Source organism: Mus caroli, chromosome 3 (genome assembly GCF_900094665.2).
Source record: "Mus caroli chromosome 3, CAROLI_EIJ_v1.1, whole genome shotgun sequence".
NCBI lineage: Eukaryota > Metazoa > Chordata > Mammalia > Rodentia > Muridae > Mus > Mus caroli.
Window position 1 is genome coordinate 60112964 of NC_034572.1, and position 21330 is coordinate 60134293.

The window sequence follows — 21330 nt, forward strand, 5'->3', positions numbered from 1 at the left end:
GGGGGACTTTTGGGATAGCATTGGAAATGTAAATGAAATAAATACCAAATAAAAAAAATTAAGATAACCAGCTATGCATGCCAATTAAGGCATGGACTCCCAGCATTTGATATACAGGTCAGATGACCAGGAATTCAAGGCCCTCCTCAGTTATGTTAACATTGTAGGCTAGCTTAGTCACATGGGACCCTGTCTCACAAACCTCCCCAAAAGTAAAGTAATAAGAAACAAAAGAGAGGCTCTTTCAGTGGGCACAAACCCTTGTGTCCTGTCCTCAAAAACCACAAACATTTTTTTTAATAAATGTATATGTTTGTCTTTTAATTAACACAGAGAAAGCAGTGGGTTTTTGTTTGTTTGCTTTTGTTTTTTTGTTTTTTGTTTTTTTGGGTTTCTTTTGGTGGTGGTTTTTTTTTTAGTCTGTTTTGTTTGTTTAGTTTTTGTTTTTGTTTTTGCTTTTGTTCATTTGGGTTTTTTTTTTTAATTTTTGTTTTTTGTTTGCTTTGTTTTTTGAGACAGGGTTTCTGTTCAGCCCTGGCCATCCTGGAACTCACTATGTAGACCAGGCTGGCCTCAAACTCATAGAGATCCACCTCCCTCGGCCTCCGAAGTGCTGAGATTAAGGTCTAGCAGCACCGCCACCCACTGCAGTGGACTTTATTATGCCATTCTCAACATTCTTTCTGTCAGTCTTCTTTCCAGGCTCTTCCCTGCCCTGCTGCTCCCATCTCCATATTGTTCCCTTCCTCCCCAGCTGTCTTCTGTGCACTTTCATGTTACAGGTATTCTATGACCCCACCCCAAATCCTCTCTAAAAAAAACAAACACATGTATGGCAGCCTATGCCTGTTATGCCAGCATCCACGAAGTTGAGACAGAAGGATCATGACTAGGCCAGTCTGAGGTATATCATGATATCTTCTTTCAAATGAAACCATGGTGGTAGTAGTGTGCTTGCTTGGTGCTGCAGATGAACAAACAAGCAAATGAATAAATGGTAAGGAGGGCTATGAGCCAAAGAAGGAAAAGCTCTCTAGGAACTGGAAAAGATGAGCTCCCTCTGGAGTCTCCAGAAGGCACCCAACCCTATGAGACCCAAGTTGAATCGGCAAAACCATTGCCAACGTTTGTGACATCTGGCATTGAAAGTTAATAAATCTGTGTTGTTTCAAGCCACCAAATATGTGATAATTTGTTACAGCAACAGTAGAAAACTAATAAAGTAGCAGAAAAAAATGATCCTGAGATACTTTTAAATATGCTTGTAACTTATAGCAGAAGGACTGGTGCAGGCAAGAAGGGCCTTGTGGTAAAACCTCAGAAAAAACAGATAGTGAAAGCGATATCAGGAGGAGTGCACGTGGTCCTCCCCATAGCCCTTTGCTTCAAGCGCAACCCCAGGGAGCAGCTTTCAGGGGCTACACTTTAATAGTTTAAATAACTGTTTTTAATAAGATCACCAAAAAGCGATAGGCACAGGGAATTGCTTTGTAGCTCTGCTAACAGGGTGTAGCTCAGGAGACAGATAGACATATTTACTGTGTGTTTTAGATGTCTATGTGCCATGGAGCTTTTGAAATGACACAGACTTGTCACATGAGACACAGTGCCCACAGGTGGTGGAAAGAGGGAGAGCGAAATCGAAGTGGCAGATCCCCGAAGACATTGGTTGTTATGGGGGCTGCACCAGGGAACCTGCTTAGGGACGTTAACAATGAGTGAAATTAGGTGGTACCCTGGGAGCAAAAGACAGTTAACATCCATGGTAGTTTCTTGTATTATTCATGAACACAGGAAGACTACATGGAAATCATCCAAAAAAGCTGTTGGTCCTGTATGAACAGGGAAGGGCAAGGCTCTCATTCTACACTACAGCCCTCCTGTATTCCAGGATGAGGTAACCTGGACTAGACTAGACCAATGATTAGCAAGCAAGAAAAGAGATAATCTATTGACCATCTTGGGATGGGGCGAAACTTCTCTGGGAATTTTGTCTCTGAGACTTGGGAAATATTTCTTTGTGGAATCTAAACCAGATTTAAGCCCAAGGCAAGAAAGCTGCGAGGCAGATTAAATTGCTTTGTTACCAAACTCCTTGCAGAACATTTTTCTTCATTGACTGTGTCTTCAATGATGCGGTATCAGCCCCACAAAATTCATATTGGAAAACAGAAGACATAATCGTCTGCCTTAGAACCTGAATCCTAGAGAAGTCAGATGTTCAATATCAAAAGAGAATGTGTTCTTATTTTCCAACAGCAATTTCCAACAAAAGAGGATTCAAATATGCTCCCAAGCAGGGTGCTGCGAGAGTGCTCTCTATACAAAATCCTGCAAAACAGCACTGAGACTTTCAGGGCTTTGTTCCCCTGTATGACACTCTGCTGTCTCTTCAGGAGTGTTGGGTGTGAAATGGAGTTTTCAGATAATCCCTCCCATATTCTACTACAGGACTCCAAGACATCTCAGCTGTTCTGTCGCCAAGTGTTTTTGCGGTGGATAGGCCCGACTGGGGCTGGGTTTGCCTCTCATCTGCACTCTCAGATTAACTGTGCTTTTTGTTGAGAGAGACTCTGGATTTTCTCCAGATCATCTCCGGCCTTTTCCTTTTGGTTTGTCATGAGTGTTAAGTTAAACCAGTTTGCTTTGATGAGATTCCAGTGTTCCTCTTGGGGAAGAAAGGAAAGCCTCTTACTTGACAAGATGAGCAGGAAAGAGCAGAGATTGGTTGCATTTAATCAGCCCTCACACAAAGCTCAAGCAAAAACAAAGCCGAAAATACCCTCTTGACTGACTCAGAGTCAAATGCAGTTAGCGATTTCAGGCAGCTGCAAATTCCAAGCCGTGAGCCAAGGCTCTTCTCTGTGAACTCATTCAGCAGCAGGTATGTAGATACAAGCGGATATTTAGAGGGTATGTCATTGTTGTTACAATGAAGACCAGAGGTTCCATTAAATTAATTTCATGATCACTTATTAAGGAAGAGTACAGTTTGGAAAAATTAGAATGTGGCATCACAAGATCTGGTCTGATGTCTAGAATTTTGCCCCTTCTTCCCAGTTGTGGAAACAGCAGCCCATGGTTTAATCTTTCTGAGCCTTAAGTTAGAGAGCTTACTCTATGTTTGTGCCTAGACATTCATGCAATTTATACCCCAAAGGAGAAGCCACAGGAATGTCTAACAGATTGTAAAATATGACAAGACACCACATCGTAAGCTATCAGAGAAATGCATATTAAAATTATTTTGATATTCTACCTCACACCAATCATAATGGCTATTATCAAAAAATCAAATGGCAACAAAGGCTGTTGATGTTGTAAAAGAGGAGCCTCAGTGGCTGTTGGGGTGCAAACCGGTGCAGCCACTATGGAAATCAACATAGCAGTTCCTCAATGGCTAGAAATAGAACTATCATACAAATAAGCTGTTCCACTCTTTGTCCTACTGTAAGGATACTCGCCCATCAATGTTTCTTGCTGTTGTATGAACAGTAACTAGGAAATGGAATCAGCCTATGTGTCTATCAACTGATGAGCAGATAATGAGATTGTGGTACAGATGCATAATGAAATTCCAATTAGCTATTAAAAGAAAATATGAAACCTAGGTAAATACGTATAACTAGGAAAATTATATTATGTGCCCAGGCAGGGAACACTGTAATCTTACACATATGTGGGTCCTTCATATTTCTAAGTGTTTAAGTTGGAGTATTTAACCTATAGAAGCCAGGAAACTAGAAAGATCCCATGAAATTGTGGGATGTCTTAAGAGAGTGGGGTTAATAGAATGTAGGGAATACAAAAGCATAGAGGGATGAGAAAAGTTTTAATCAGGGACAGAGCTGGGCGTGGTGGCGCATGCCTTTAATCCCAGCACTCGAGAGGCAGAGGCAGGTGGATTTCTGAGTTTGAGGCCAGCCTGGTCTACAAAGTGAGTTCCAGGACAGCCAGGGCTATACAGAGAAACTCTGTCTCAAAAAAAGAGAAAGTTACTTAATCAGGGACAGAAGTGATGGGGTGGAGAAGACAAGGGGGCTGAGCTAATTAAACTGTTATGGAAAAACTGTATGGAAATATATTATAATCTAATTAAAACATAATTTTTAAAAGCATTTGAAGAGATACTTTGAAAAGCTGAATAATACTGTGAGTTAGAAAACAAAAATCCCAGTGCTAGGCATGGGATACCACTTTATGAGGCCTCAGCAAACTCAAAACAGTATTTACAATTCTTGGTTGCCTACCAGACCAAGATGGCATGACCCTATTGCTGAAGACCCCATATTCTTTGATTGCAAGATATAGAGAAATCAAGCTGAACTGAACTAGAAGCTTCCTCCCTGCTGGTTAGCTTTCATGATGTCAGAAGATTCTTTGCAAGTTGCTAAGAAAGAGAATATATAGCTGCAAGCTGTATGAACTACAATACCAACCTACCAGGCAAGCTGTGTCCAGTTGTGTAATAATGGCATGACTATAGTGGGGACAACCAACTCTCTTTGCTGTGATTTGAGGCCTACTATGTAGAGGAATCCATTCCTGGTACTGTAAGTATGGCAAAACCCCATTCCTGGGACCCTGGGAAAACTTACTACCATAGTTTAGCTAAACTGACAAGGAGTCAAACTGCTTTCTAAATATTTATGCTAATACCCATAGGGAAATGCTACTCTCGGGCTTAATTGGAGAAGCCACTCTTTACAGTGAACTGTGATGAATGCAGAGACTCATGACTGCTCCAGATGCTGTGAATTAAGTGACAGTTTAATGACAAGACATTTATATAACCTCCTCTGAAGCTCAGGGAATACAGTTGAAGAGGGGACAGGAAGAATTTAGCAGCCAGAAGATAGAGAAAGGGGCTGTGAAATGCTATTTTCTAGGCATGGTGCAACCTTTAAAAACATGAACTCACAGCAGTTGCACAGTCGCACACAGGGGGCCTATACTAGAATGGGCTTGTCAACAATCAGGAATGAATGGGGGAAGGGCCACAGGATGCTGACCCTTTCTGCTGATCTAGTTAGTGACTTCTTATAGATTCTGGAGGAGTCAGTTATTGTCATCAAATCTGTAGTCACTGATGATCCCACAGGTCTCCAGTGGATAGATCCAAATGCATGGCTATACAAATGGCTCTAATTAAACTCATTAGGTACAAAACCAAATATGGGAAGGAGATTTGTAGGGAGGAGAGAAGACTGCCAGGAGACGGGTGGGGGGGTGCAGGGAGATAAGAGAGATTGTAAGGGTAAGAGTAATCAGGATGTGTTATATACATATATGACATTGTCAAAAAATAAATTTAATCATTTGTTTAAAGTAACAGTACATAGTCAGTGTTGTGTGATTGCAAAGGATCCAGAGACCCAGACAAGCAGAACGGGCATGAAAAAAGGGTATCAAGTCCATTCTCAGAGACAGGCAACACTCAGAAAGATGAAAACACTAACATCTCAAAACAGAGAAAGTCACATGACTAAGTGTCCAAGCTGTGCTTGAAGAAGAGTTGTGAAACTATGGCTGGGGCAAAAGGTATTTGACCAGGAATGACAGGGCCGTGAGAAGATCTGGGAACTGAGAGTCAATGTGAATATGTGACAGAGACCCTCCTGTCCCAGCTACAGGGCCGGCGCAGGAGGAAAGGTGATATCAACATTGTCTTGAGTTTTACCCTAGTGACTGGTCTTGTTCATACTTTAACTTTCCAAAGCATTAACTTCTCTGCATTCTGCTGATCCTCAGTGGGAAGCCTTGTTATGCGGGTACCTTTCTCCATTCATTAGCAGCTCTGAGCATCTCAACAAATATCCCACAGGAGCTCTGTGCTTTCTTCTTATCCCTAACCAACCTCAAGCTGAGGAAAGCTGATGGCTTAGGAAGCCCAAGATGAATTCTAAATATGCCAAAGCCACCATCTATTATCTGTCTTGCTGCTTCTAAACAAAGCATGGCAGTTAATTTCCCTGGCCTGCACATGCTTTTGGTATCCCTGTGGCCAAATGAGGGCTTGCAGCTGTCTTGCAGCTGAAGTGCAAACTGCACTGTGTTTCAAGATAAACTGTATTGTTTTCTTCTCTCTGATCTCATTATCTACGCATCTGCACACAGAACTGCACTTCCTGTACACACACACACACACACACACATTCAATATGTCAAGTTGATGGGTGGAAAGTTAAACATAAAAAGAGCTAGGTGATATCAAAGGAAAAATTGCTATCAACCTTTCAATTGGTAATATGAAAGATTTGACAGTCTTGTCACTTAAAATAAAGATGAAATAATTGCATTTCTTAACAAAATAATCTTTGTGATTTGGATAATGGGATCTATCTAAAATATAATTTCTCTTTGAGATTGGTAGTGTCAGCATGCGAGTTTATTGGTTGCCCACCTTATATAGAATACAATAGTTAAGAGTCTAAATGTGGGAGGAACGGGTTTTAGCTTAATGGATCCAGGGGAAAAGGAGAAAAGAAAGAAAGAGAGAGAGAGAGAGGAGAGAGAGAGAGAGAGAAAGGAAGGAAGGAAGGAAGGAAGGAAGGAAGGAAGGAAGGAAGGAAGGAAGAAAGGAAGAAAGGAAGAAAGGAAGAAAGGAAGAAAGGAAGGAGAGGAAAGAAAGAAAGACAAGAAGAAAACATGAAAACATTCTGGCTGAAACCCATGACAATCATCTCAGAATGTCTTTTAAATAGAAGTGCAGCAGAGGGAAATTGGAGGGAGCATGAAGACAATTGCAGATTCTATATTTATTATCACAACCATGACATCCTCTAGGAAAGCACTTGACATGTGGTTGATATTGGTCAATTGCTTGTTGAATGAATAAATTAAAAAAAAAATAAATTAACTAACCTTATTCCCAAGAAATAATTGAAAAAAATTGTAAGATAGGAAACTATACTGAAATAAGCAGATGAATTAATATTTTCTATGCATAGCCATTGAACAATGAATTGAGCCATGTTCTGCTCTACAATGTAATAGGAAAGCCCACAAAGCATGTTGAGAGACATAGAAGCAGGTGCTTGATCAAGAACCATGTGGCATGTACTGGGATTGGTTTGCAAAATAGTCTGTGATATCACATGAGAACACTGTTGAAATTGCCGAAGAGAAGAGTTCAAGGAATGTTCCCAGAAAGAGTGATGTATCAGGGATCCATCCCATAATCAGCTTCTAAACGCTGACACCATTGCATACACTAGCAAGATTTTGCTGAAAGGACCCAAATATAGCTGTCTCTTGTGAGACGATGCCGGGGCCTAGCAAACACAGGAGTGGATGTTCACAGTCAGCTATTGGATGTATCACAGGGCTCCCAATGGAGGAGCTAGAGAAAGTACCCAAGGAGCTAAAGGGATCTGCAACCCTATTGTTGGAACAACATGATGTACTAACCAGAACCCCGGAGCTCTTGTCTCTAGCTGCATATGTATTGAAAGATGGCCTAGTCGGCCATCAATGGAAAGAGAGGCCCATTGGACTTGCAAACTTTATATGCCCCAATATAGAGGAATGCCAGGGCCAAAAGAATGGGAATGGGTGGGTAGGGAAGTGGGGGGCGCTATGGGGGACTTTTGGGATAGCATTGGAAATGTAATTGAGGAAAATATGTAATAAAAATATTAAAAATCAAAAAAAAAAGAGTGATGTTTGGTGAGAGAACAGATAGATGCAAAATTGGGTCATATGGAGGTCCATCAGAAGAATGTGCCTGCCAAATGGAAAAACAACCGCAAAACAGGAGCAAGAGAAGGCACTGTGGATTGTGGATGATGGTGATTCTTTGCTGTTCATAGATGAGAAGGAGCAGAAGAACACAGCAGAGACCAGGGAATGAAATACACTGTAGGCTCTGCTGTTTGGAATTCCAGATAAGGCACAGAGGCAGCTGCAGAGGGTTGTAGGCAAGCAAGCTCCATGTGAACTGTGAGATAGGGCTAGGCCTCAGACTCTGGCAATCTTCATGCCTCAGCACCCCAAGTACTGAGCTTATAGGTATGAGCCGCCACATTCAGATCTTGAACTTGTTTTGAAACTAAAACTTGCCAATTGAGAAGACTGGCTCAGAGCAGATCAACTCTCTTGTCAAGAACAAATAGAAACAATTTAGTAGTTTTAAAACTCTTAGTTTGGACACATCTGAGAACTACTGGCTCACTAGGAGTTGAGGGTCAATCTGCAGACATAACAGAACTCATCAAGGCAAACACAATATTCTATCCTTCTTTTTCCTCAGGTGATTCCAGCCCACAGTATCATGGGTAAAGATGCTTTGAACAGCATATGCTTCCAGCAATCTGAATCAGACAGACGAAAATTAGACTTCAGAGCTACCAGTGAGGACTTGAGGTCGGATTCTAAACAAACAAAAAGGTTTAGAGAAATCAGTATAGAGAAATCAGTAGTTCAAATCCTCATGGTCATTGTTGATCAGTGAGCTGTGTAGACAGGCAGTTTCCTTTTATAATCAGCATAAACAATAGTTTCATTGTGGCATTTTAAAACACACTTTATTTTTCTTGACACCCCCTTCCTGTTCCCCTGTCCCCTTTGTACTGTTCTCCTTTCTCTTTAAAGTTAGGCACCTTCTTAGGCAGATAAACAAAATTCCAGACCTAATATTCCAGTCTTAATAAATTCCAGACCAAAATTCCAGTCTTAATAAATTAGACTTTATTCTAAGTATACAATAACTATACCTAAGTATAAAAAACTATAACCTGACAATATGAGATACTATAGTTGAAAACCTGGGCTGGTGAGAGAATATCACAGGCATGTTTCACACACACACACACACACACACACACACACACACACACACACACATAAAATTGGAAAGTCACCTACATTAAAACTCTATAAAACCATTATTAAGAAAGTAAACATAGAAATTAGAAAGCAATATTGCAAAATATAGCTCTGATAAGAGATTAAAATTCAAAATATGCAAAGTACTCTTTAAATTCCACAGAATGGGTAAATGATCTAAATGGAAGCTTCACCAAAGAAAATACACAGAATAGCAACACAAGGCAAAGAGACCAGGAAAAAGATGCTGAGTGTCTGACACCCCTAGGGAACTGTAAATTAATAAAGAGAGATACTATATATCTACTTAGCTAGATTAAACACAAAACACTGATAATCACAAGTGCTGGCATGGATGTAGACAGGAACTCTCACTCACCTCTGCTGGGAATGCAATATGTCACAGACGCACTGGAAGACAGCATGGTAACTTCTATCGAAACTGAAAAGTCAGTCATGTGATCAGACAACTACGGATTTTCAAATGAGTTGGAAACCAATGTACATACAAAAATCTGCATACTAATATTTAAAAAGCTTTATGCATAGTTGTCCAAACTGGACTGTAATCTAGATGCCTCTCAATAAGCACTTGACAAACAAATTGTGACACACCCATGCAATGGAATGTTGCTAAGCAACACAAAGTGATGCACTAGTGAGCCATGAAACACATTAAACAACAAAAAAGCCATAAGTACATGATGAAGGAAGAGGTGGATCTGGAAATACAGGATATGTGTGTTTCCAATTATAGGGCATTCTGGAAAATGAGAAACTAAGAAAACATCGAGATCAATGGTTGCCATGGGACATGGGAGGACAAAGAGGGTGGAGAATAATAAAATAACAGGAATTTTAGAGCATTGCAGTTGTTCTGTGCGGTATGATAACGGGGACTATCTCTTATTACATTGCTCAGAGCCCATTCAAAGTAGAATGAAAAGCAAGCCTATGTGACCCATGGAGGTCAGTAATAATATACCAGTGTTTCGTGATAATTTATTGCAAACGTCTAATAATAAGGGGTGTTAAATGTATACATGCGGGCAAGGAAACATGGGAGAAGTATTTGTGCTTAATACTCTTCTCTAAACTTCTCAAAAATAAAAATACCGACAAAGCACACATAAGGCATAAAATTAAAAGAACAAAAAATTTAAAATTAAAAAAATATGACACTGTATTTGTATGTTTTAGAAAAGCAATTGTGCTGTCTCCAACAGGCTCAGACTTTTTTCCTGTTCTTAATTTTTTAAAATAAAAACTATAACTGCTGGCTTGAAAGACTGACAACAGACTCAGCTGCAGTCATCCTCAGACCATGACTCCATGTACTTTCTGAGATGTGCAGGAGGTGGAACAGTCTGTCTCAGGGCTTGTCATGGAAACCAATGGAATCGGTAATTCCAAGGAGTTTAAAACTCTGTCTGGAATACTGGAGATCTTACACAGAAAGTTGCTTTATAAAAGAAAATATTTCCTTCCTTCCTTCCTTCCTTCCTTCCTTCCTTCCTTCCTTCCTTCCTTCCTTCCTTCCTTCCTTCCTTCTGTTCTTCTTTTTAATTTTTAATTTATTTTTTATATTCCATATTCCATTCCTTGCCCTCCCTCCCCATCCACCTTCCTACTCCTCCACACCCCACACCTCCTCCCCACTGCACCCTGTCTCCATGTGGATGCCCCCACTCCCCACCCCATCTGACCTCTAAACACCCTCGGGCCTCCAGTCTCTTCAGGGTTAGATGTATCATTTCTGAATGAACACAGACCTGGAAGTCCTCTACTGTATGTATGTTGGGGGACTCACAGCTGGTGTATGCTGCCTGTTTTGTGGTCCAGTGTTTGAGAGATCTCAGGGGTCCAGATTAATTGAGACTGCTGGTCCCACTACAGGGTCACCCTTCTCCTCAGCTTCTTTCAGCCTTCCCTAATTCAACAACAGGGGTCAGCTGCTTCTGTCCATTGGCTGGGTACAAATATATGCATCTGACTCTTTCAGCTGCTTGTTGGGTCTTTCAAGGGGCAGTCATGTTAGGTCCCTTTTTGTGAGTGCTCCATAGCCTCTGTAATAATGTCAAGCCTTGCATTATGTGTGTTTTGTCAACATGTGTGTCTAGGGCCTAAAGGGACCAGAAGAGGGCATCAGACCTGCTGGGACTGGAGATCTAGATGATTTTAAGTCACAGTGTAAGTGCTGGAAATTGAACCCAGGTCCTCTGGAAGAGCAGACAGTGCTCTTCAGCACTGAGCCATCTCTTCAGTCCTAATATTAGCATTTTGAGCACAAAAATGCAGAAATATGATCACATTACTTGCCTTTCAAGTATGGGAAATATATAATTGTTTTCTTCATGCCTTCTGACAGCTAGCTGGGCAGGAAAGGCTATTTTCAAAGGTCTTGTTTTAGACATGTTCCTTTGAGATCCCTACACAGAAACCAGAAACACAGTCTTAAGCAGGATCACTCACTGAAATAGTTCCTTTATAAGATTTCCCTGAGTCAAGAGGGTCAGGAATCAGACCTGGAGAAAATAGGAAGCCACCTCAGCTGCAAACATCTAAGAGGCACAGAGATCTTGAGAGTCTGTTTGTAATTATTCTGTGGTAGTTTAAATGGAAATGCCCCCCACATCATGGTCTCATAGGAAATGGCATTATTAGGAAGTGTGACTTTGTTAGCAGAAGTGTGTCACTGGGGGCAGGCTCTGAGGTTGCAGATGAGCAAACCAGGCCAAGAGTGGCACACTCCTCCTGCTATATATTGATCCCAATGTAGAACTCTCAGCTACTTGTGGGCCACCATGCTTCCCATCATGATAACAATGAACTATACCTCTGAACTGCAAACCAGCCTTTATTAAATGCTTTCTTTATAAGAAAAAAATTATATATTTAAAGAAAAATAATGAAAATACTACTGACTAGAAAAAGATTAAACAGACAACATCTAAGACAACACACATTTTGGACACAGAACTTGAAGAAACCAACTTGGAACCAATCTAGAATTCTCGTCTCTGAGGTCTTGCTTTCATGGTATCTGAAGATGTTGTACAAGCCTCCAAGGGACAAAAGCAACTAACGATACCACCCAGGGGTGACAGAAACCATCACAATGACCAGTTTAGAAAGGTATCTCAGTGGAGGAATGGTGGCACTTATACTTTGGGGTAACCAAAAGCTGCATAATTAGACTTAAGCCCCATTACTGGGAGAGAATCCCTGCCTGGAACTTTAAACATAGTAACCTGGTGGTTCGTGAGGTCATACACGCTACAGGAGACCCTACAGCTGACACTTACCTAAACCATTATATTCCTAAAATCATTCTAAACATGTAAGTGCAGCTGTCACCCTTCATCCAAGAAGCTTCTCTTCACAGCAGAGGGAGACTGTTACAGAACTCCATAACTTGTCATCATAGGGTGCCCAACACCACCTGACCCATTCCCACCACAACATCTCCATCTAAGATCCAATAAACTTCATGGAAGAGGGGACAGAAAGAGTGTAATATAGTGTGCTGAATCTATGACAGGGTAACCATGAAATCTAAACAATGTGTTCACATAAACAAGACCTAAATAATGACAACACCAGGAGACATGCCAATATGGGTGAATAAATCTCTCAAGATTTCACCAGTAGATGAAGAGTTACTGGGAATTAATGGATGCTGAGAGTGGTAAAATCAGTCTTCTCCAGGGACAAGGCCAGTGATGATTTATCCAACCCCAAATGGTCAGACTTAAACATCTATACAAGCAAGCAACACTAAGTGGATTCACTAGACTGTGTATATGTATGTACGTGTGTATATATACATATATGAAGAAGGGGTCAATAATATAAGAAGTGAGATAATAGAAAGAAGGATAATGGGAGATGTTAAAGGGACAGGCAAGAGTGAGAATGATACAAATATAGCACTCATGTATGAAATTCTAAAAATATATAAATTTTCTAATGATGTCTTCCAAAGAAGAGGGAAACAACTCAAAACTTCATATAGAAATTCAAAAGACTACAAATAGTCAAAGCAATTGTAAAAAGAAAAGACATTGTATGAGGCATCATAATACCCAACTACACTGGAGAGCTATAGTGACACAAACAGTATGGTACTTGCAACACATAGATGAATCGAGTAGGACGAAAGACCAACAGAACTATCGTGGCCATCTAATCTTTCCACACATATCAAAAGCATACGCTTGAAAAAAGTCAGTTTATATAATAAATGGTGCTGACAAAATTGAATATACATCTGCAGAAAAATAAATTTAGACTTGTTCAAATTGTATCTTGCTCAAATTGTATCTACTCAAAATTAATAGATCAAAGATAAAGTACCCAAGGAGCTGAAGGTATCTGCAACCCTATAGGAGGAACAACAATATGAACTAACCAGTACCCCCAGAGCTCCTGTCTCTAGCTGCACATGTAGCAGAAAATGGCCTAGTCGGCCATCATTGGGAGGACAGGCCCTTGGTCTTGCGTAGATTATATGCCCCAGTACAGGGGAATTCCAGGGCCAGGAAGCAGAAGTGGGTGTGTTGGGGAGTAGGGTGGGGGAGGGTATAGGTGACTTTCAGGATCACATTTGAAATATAAATGAAGAAAATATCTAATAAAAAAAAGGAAAAACAAAACAAAATAAAAACTCTTAAAGGCACCGTCTTCTTAAACTAACTCCAAAAGCAATGGAACTAGAACCAAGAATTGATAAATGAGACTGCATGAACTAAAAGTCTTTGTCCTTAGAAAGCAAATTATCAACAGAGTGAACAGAATGGCCGACAAACTGAGCAGAAAGTCACTGCCACCTATACTTGAGTCAAGGGCTTATCATCTAGGTAACATGAAGGACAACAAAAATTCAATACTTCAAAAACAAAATTTCTGGTCATTTGAAGACCAATAAATACTTTTTTAAATAATTAACATCCTTGTCCATCAGGGAAATGTAAATCAAAACTAAATAAATACAAGGTATTTTTATTCTTTTTTTTTCTGTTTTTTCGAGACAGGGTTTCTCTGTATATCCCTGGCTGTCCTGGAACTCACTTTGTAGACCAGGCTAGCCTCGAACTCAGAAATCTGCCTGCCTCTGCTTCCGGAGTGTTGGGATTAAACACTTGTGCCACCACGCCCAGTATAGGTATTTATATTCTTAAGAATTTCCTGCACATATGCAGTAAAATATAACCATGTATACACCATCCCACTCCCAATTAATTCATTCTATACTCCCGTCAACACATTCTCCTTCCATCTTCATATCTTTTTAAATTAATATTTATTATACACTGTCCATATGTGACATGAGAACACATCCATGGGCCATGCATAGTAGCATGGGAATCCCATCAATGCATGCATCCTCAAAAGAATAATGAATCTCTCCTCCCAGGAACTATCAATTGCCAACAATTCCTCAGGGATGAGACGAGGCCTGGAGGTCCTCTAACAATCTGTGTGAGAGTTTGCTTGCCTTGGTCTTATACAGATCTTGTGTATGTAACCCCACCTGGTGTGAATTCATGAGTACAAGAGCCATGACTTATACAGAAGATGGAATTTCTCAGAGCTCCTCCCCAAACTACCTTTCCATTCCCTCTCACCTGGATCAGAAATGGCTAACACCATTAGGTAACAGACACTTGAGAGGATGAGAGGGAAGAACCCAGTCCCTTGTTTTCAGTGATATATACTGACACAGATATCATGGGGATCAGTGTGCAGGTTTCTCAAGAATTAAAAATAGAACTGGCCCAGCTAGATATTCCTGAGTGTATCCCCAAAGCTCTTTACATCCTACAACAAAGATGTTTGTCCCATCCACATTTATTCTGCTCTATTCACAGTAGCAAAGAGTGGAACCAGCCTAGATGCTCATCAATAGATGAAGGAATGGCTGATGAAAATGTAAGAGAGAGAGATAGATAGATAGATAGATAGATAGATAGATAGATAGATAGATAGATAAAAATATGCCTATATATGTGTGCAGTATATAGTACACACACACATATATGTGTGTGTGTATATATATGTATATACATATATATATATATATTGTATATACAGTGGAATTTTCTTAAGATGTAGAGAAAAATTTACAGAAAAAATTAGCTCAACCTGGGAATTACTATGTTAAGCATGATGTGCCAGATTCAGATAGACAAATACTACAGAATTCTTATATCTCTTATATAATAGCTTTTAGTGTGTGTGTGTTTGTGTGGCTTGTAGTCTTTCTGTGTGTGTGTGGTGTGGTGGTGGTGGTGTTTGTGTGTGTGTATGTGTGTGTGTGTGTGTATGTATGTGCATGTGAGTGTGTGTGTCCATTTGAGTGTGTTTGTGTGTGTGGTGTATGAATAGGTCCTAAAACTGGAGGGCCTAAAGGGGGGAAATTGAGGAAGAACAAAGAATAAGGGAATGAGACGCATATGCCATAAAAATTGGGCATGGGATGCTGGGGTAGAAGGATATGGGAGACCAGGTAAAAGAAAAGAATTAGCAAAAACCAATTATGTTTGAAAAAGTCATAATAAAACATAAAACATTTTACAATCATTTAATAAATAAAAAGCAAAGAATTATCAAATATGGAAGAAAAATTTATAAGCTGAACTGTGTTAAAATTAAAACTAATGTCCTTCAAAAGATACTGTAAAAAAAAATAAAAGAATACACTAACAAAACTTACATGTACTAAAGGGCTAATAACAACAATAAATTATTTAAAATAACTTCTTAGAAGGTGGTAATAAAAAAGAGGAGTAGCTCAAGTTTTAAAATGGGCAAATGAAACCTGGCATAGTAGCACACACCAGTAATGCCAGTCCTGGGGAAGTAGACACAAAGTTTGGGTGTTCAAGGCTAGCCTCAACTAGAAAGTAACACTAGCCTAGGTATATAAGACCAGAAAACAAAAACAGAAGCTTAACAGAATGAGCAGACACTTTAACAAAATATCCATAGAAATAATATTCCCAACATCATTAGGCAATAGGGAAACATGGTCCCCACTAGAATGATTAAAAAATTTAAGATTGAAAACATAAGCTGTTATGAGCAGTGTGGAACAAAGACTCTTATGCATTGACAATAGGTTCGGAAAATTGCATAGCGGTTGGTGGAGTTCCTTAGATGGTTGAACATGGAAGAACATTCTATTCTTCTCAAAAAGTACTTTTCCATTTTCATGGTTGTTCACTCATATTAGTCATGCAGAGAGCTTGTACATATAATGCCTTGCTCACATCTACCCTCCCCATGCCCTCATGTTCTATCTCCTCTCTTCCTTTGTCCCTTTCTTTAGTTCTTTCAGGCCATCTTATTTCACTCTTTACTTTTTTTCAGTTTCCACATATGATTCTTCCATGATTATACCCAAGAGGAATGAAAGCATGTGTCTTGCAGATATTGTATGTGATCACTCAGAACAACTTGATTCAGAATGGGCAAGCTCTAGAAACAAACCAAATGTCCATCAACTGGTGAGTGAAAAGCGAGGCATGATAGGCAAAACAGTCAAAAGGAGTGAAACAGCCATGCACATAGCACATGTTTATAGAATAAATACCAGTACACAGTAACAGTACAAGGAATACGGCTCAGATGCACACCACAACTTGACTAGTTCTCAACGCTCTGTGCTAAGTGAAGAAACCCAGACATAAGTGACTGTATTTGATGACATATGTATGACTTCATAGAAAAGGCCACTTCAGCGTCAAAAAGCAGAACCAATTTGATAATCAGATTTGATAATCAGGATTGACTGGAGAAAGATACAGGGACATGGGAACATTTTATATTGTAATCATGGGAATAGTTACCTAAATACAAGTATGACAAATTTCAAAAAATTATACACTTAAAAATGGTGGATCTTATTGTACAGAAACCCAGGTTAAATAATATTGTTTAGAAAAATAACCATTTTTACCAGTTAATCCAATTTTAAAGGACACTAAGTGAAGTCCTTTAGATTTTATTTTTTTCAGGAAAACATTAATTTGTATTAAAGATTATAAATTGAGAACCTATGCTATAACTTTAAAATATCCATTCAAATGATAGAAAGAGAATATACGAACCCATAAATGTGAAGGAAATACTGTAAGAAAAGATGGGGTTATTAAAAAGAAGACAAAAACAGAAGGGAAACAGGTGGAAAGATTTAGAGGGGAAAACTGATAGGAAGGTACAATATTTAAACACAGCTCAAGCGGGAGGTACCTCACATGAAGGTGTGCTCAATAGGACCGACTGTAGTCAAACATATCAGGTTGTATTAAAAATGTAGCTATATATAAATAGCAAATGACAGATGTTAAATGAAAGAACAGAGAAAAACAATAAATTAAAAAGATAAATATCTCTGTGACAATCAGAAACTAATCTGTGTAATGATATTAACATAAGGTGGATGAGAACAGCATTTCTAACGATGGAAGACATTGTTGGAAATGACAAAGGATCATCTAACTCGAAATATGTTGCAACTCCAAGTCTGACGTCACAAATTCAAATTGCTTCAAACGTGTGAATTCAAGAAGAACTAAAAGGAAAAATAAATTCACAACCATAATGGGTGACACTGATGCTCACAACTTTTAGACCTGTGCTTATAGAAGTTCAAACACCTGGATTTAAAAACAACAACAAAAACCAAAAAATAAAAGTAAGGACTGAAGAGATAGCTCAGGAAGTAACGTGCGAGTCACACCAGTGTGAGGACTTGAGTTTAAAGAGACAGAGACAGAGACAGAGAGGCACAGACAGAGAGACAGAGAGACAGAGAGATGCCTGACTCAAAGGAGATGGGAGGTGAGAAGACCAACACCTAAGGCTATTCATTAACCTCCACATGTGTACTGTGTTTTGTACATGACTGCACTCACACACAGGAACATGTATGAACATACATACACTTACATACAAAAGAACAATTTAATTGACTCGAATACTAAACTACAGAGTACATGGAATTTTAAGTGTGTGAAACATAAATATTGATCTTATTCTGATTTTCAAATTTAGTAACACTCAATACATTTCAAATAGTTAAACCCTAAAGTATATTAATTAACTTTTACAAGAGCAAGTTAAAAATCAATTAAAAGGAAAAAAAAAGAAAAAAAATCCTATCAATGAACAAGGGGAACACTCAGTCATTGCTGGTGGGAGTTTACAGTTAGACACCCAATATAGAAATCAGTATGACAGTTCCTCTGACATCTGGGAATCAATCTACATCAATCTCCAGCTTCAGCATTCTTGGGTGTATGCTCAATGGACACTTAATCCTACTATAGAGATGCTTATTTAAGTATATTAATTAATGCTCTGTCCATGATATTCAAAAATGGAAACAGCCTAGGTGCTCATCAGTGCATTAATGGAATAAAAATCTGTGGTATGTGGAATGTTACTTAGCTGTTAAAAAGATGAAATCATAAAATTTGCAGGTACATGGATGGAGCTAGAAAAAATTATCCCGAGTGTGATTAGCTGGACCTCAAAGGAAAAATATTATATACATTTGCTTATGTGTGGATATTAGCTGTTAATTCTTTAATAAGCAGGCTACCATCCATACAACTACAAGGACTGGAGAGGAAGGACGGATGCCTCTTGGATGGAGAAATTGGATATACAGTTACATTTAGATGGAAGGGTTAGGGGTCTGGGACAGAAGGATCAAAGAAGAAAAGGGAGAGAAGAGGGATAAAGGAGGACACGTGAGGAGAGACAGATAAAACTAAGGGCCATTTGGGGAGGGTCATACGGAAACCTAAAGCAGAAGTAGAAGATTTCTAACACCACACACACACACACATGCACACGCACATGATCTGTTTTTAAACTGCCAGATAACAGAAAGACATAGACCCAACTGGCCATCTCTAATCACCACATAAAGATTCCAGTTCTGGGAATGGGTTACATCCGATAGAGTTGTTAGCCAAAGAAGCCCCATATGAACCAACCCAAGTGACTGCCAAGATTCTTGTTTGTTCTCCAAACTGAGAGAAAAACCATACTACTGCACCTGCCCAAGCACCCACTCCTAACCCAGAAGCTATCTCCAATTGATAACAAGCCCAAATGAGACATTAGTTTTCTCCAATGGAGTCTCACTGGGTATATAAACCATTCTTTCAGACAGACCCCATGGTTAGCTATAGATGGGCAACATGACATGAACTCTATGGTATTTTTGGAGGTTCTTTGTCTCATAATGCTTTGTCAGGGCATTGGATTCTTGTTTTTGTTTTTGTTTTGTTTTCCCTTACAGGTCATTTGTATATACATCATAGTTTTGAGTTTTGTGTTTTACTGTGATGTCTCTGTGTGCAAATGTATGTGTCTCCGAGTCCATATGTGTTTTTGCACTTTGCTTTTTCTTTGGCTCTTTTTCTTCTGTTTGCTGATTTGGTCCTATTCTGGTTTGTTTGCTTTTGTTCTAACTTATCTTATTAATATTATTTTAAAATCTCTCTTCCTTTACACACACATACATACACACACACACACACACACACACACACACACACATGTACACATGAAGGTAATATTTTAAAAAAACCTGCTGGTTAATGGGAAGACACAGGCCCAAGAGAAAGAAAGGATGGGGTGGGATACTCAGATGGTCTGAAAGAGGTTGGGGGAGGAACCATAATCACAAAATGTTGTATGAAAAATAAAACTATTTTCAATAAAAATATTTGGAACATAGAATATACTCTTAAAAACAGGGAGGCTGGTTCAAAATGATCTGTCAGCCAGTTAAGTTAAGACACTGGAGGAAAATCTACGGGAAGGAGTTTGGAGAGGAAAGCCACTGATCTCAAGTTTCATGCTTTGCTGATAGATGACAGCACTGACCGAGAAAATGTGAGTTAACTTGTCATTTTTGTTAGGGTTATTGATGACAGACAATGTCACTGAGGAAACAGGTTCTTTAATGACATTAAAAGACAAAATTAAATAAAGCAGACATAATTAAATGAAAATATAACAAGCAGCAACACTCGAAAGTGTGTGTGTGTGTGTGTGTGTGTGTTCAAATAATTCTCTTTTTTCAACATCAATGTATCTGGTATAGTTAACAATAGTGTCCTACTATTACTACTACATAATAAAGGGACTTTTAAACTAATACAAGATGATGCAATTGGGTCCCTAAACTTGCATTTAATAAGGTACCATTGCAGAGTATATCAAAACAGTGTGTTCACAAAAGCATTAAAGATGGATAAAATCATACAAATTACCATCAACCTTGTGAATTTTGTAAGGGACAAGGATTAAATCATCACCAATTCCAGGAATTCCTTAGAAGTGTTGATGCTGACTACCGTAACAATGACATCACTTGCTTTTTGAAAGTAAGATGAAGCTAAGGCCAAATGTCAAAGAGATTTCATGATTTATGGCAGGTTATCAAGTCATTTATGGTATCAGAAATGAAATTTATCTCACAACTTGACAATGAAAACTGTACATATTTAGCAATTTTAGTGAATTTAACCACTCATTTAAAGTGGCTTAAGACATCTTCAAGGTGAAAACCAATTTATCAATATAATACTTAAAATAATAATAACAACACACACACACACACACACACATCATTGTCAGGCTACTCACCCCAGACAAGAAACTGATGAGTGAACAAAGGAAGGGTTTCACTAACTCTGGCTTGGGGAACCAGAGTTTGATTGCAGTTACTAACAGGACCAGAAATGTCTCAAAGACAGCGATATCATAAAAATACCACCTCAGTATGGCTGATGGCTCAGAAATGCCAGATCCCTGGCATTCACTGTTTAATTTACAGATAAGTTAACAGGCCAGATGGGGGGCATCTCTTCCAGGCAGGAAGCCGAGGCTCTGAGTCAATTCCAGACAACTTGTCTCGTGGGAGCTTACTCTGGCAGTTCAGCTTATCTAAGTCTCTAGAGAAATTCTTATGGCTTATATGTAGTTGGGAGGGAGAGGCCTAATAAATATGGTCAGTTTCAGGAAATTCCTGAAGCTTGTATGTTGTTTATTTCCTAAGCTTTAAGAGGAGATAATGTTTTTCCTCCCTGTAGCAATCATTTGGAAATACTGGATGGATAGATAATAACTGATCAGAGGCATAGAAGAGGTCTTCTAGGAGTTCACATTCAGTATTTTAAGGGTTTTGGTTTGTAGCCCTGACTGGCCTGGAATTCATACAGATCATGCTAGCCTTGATAGCACAGTGGTCTATTAGTCTCTGCCTCCCAAATATGCTGTGATTAAAGGGATCAAAGGAGAAGACAACACTGCCTAGACTAGACAGTTTTTGTTTTTGTTTCTTCCTTCCTTCCTTCCTTCCTTCCTTCCTTCCTTCCTTCCTTTTTCTTTCTTTCTTTCTTTCTTTCTTTCTTTCTTTCTTTCTTTCTTTCTTTCTTTATTCCTTCCTTCCTTCCTTCCTTTTTCTTTCTTTCTTTCTTC